Here is a 267-nt window from a genome sequence, read left to right as displayed (position 1 = left end):
GCTATATCTTTTGATAGCCGGGCACCATCAGCTTTCTTCACCACATTTGCTTATTCACCCGCTTTGTCTTCAGCGGTTGTGTCTGGAAGGTGAGAGTCATAGAATGCCAATTTAATAGAAGAAAGTATTCTTGCATTTTTACCGGACCAATTTGCAGTTAGGAGAATGTGCCTTTTTTTGTACCTTTGCATTTAGGTTTTATAATTTTAACTGATGTATGGACACACACCAACAAACAAGCACACCATCATGAAGGAAGATTTGGAC

The sequence above is a fragment of the Echinops telfairi genome, unplaced genomic scaffold (assembly GCF_000313985.2).
Source record: "Echinops telfairi isolate 266 unplaced genomic scaffold, ASM31398v2 ScPeMD7_7467;HRSCAF=8505_0, whole genome shotgun sequence".
In the NCBI taxonomy this organism is placed as follows: domain Eukaryota; kingdom Metazoa; phylum Chordata; class Mammalia; order Afrosoricida; family Tenrecidae; genus Echinops; species Echinops telfairi.
This window is presented reverse-complemented; position numbering follows the sequence as displayed.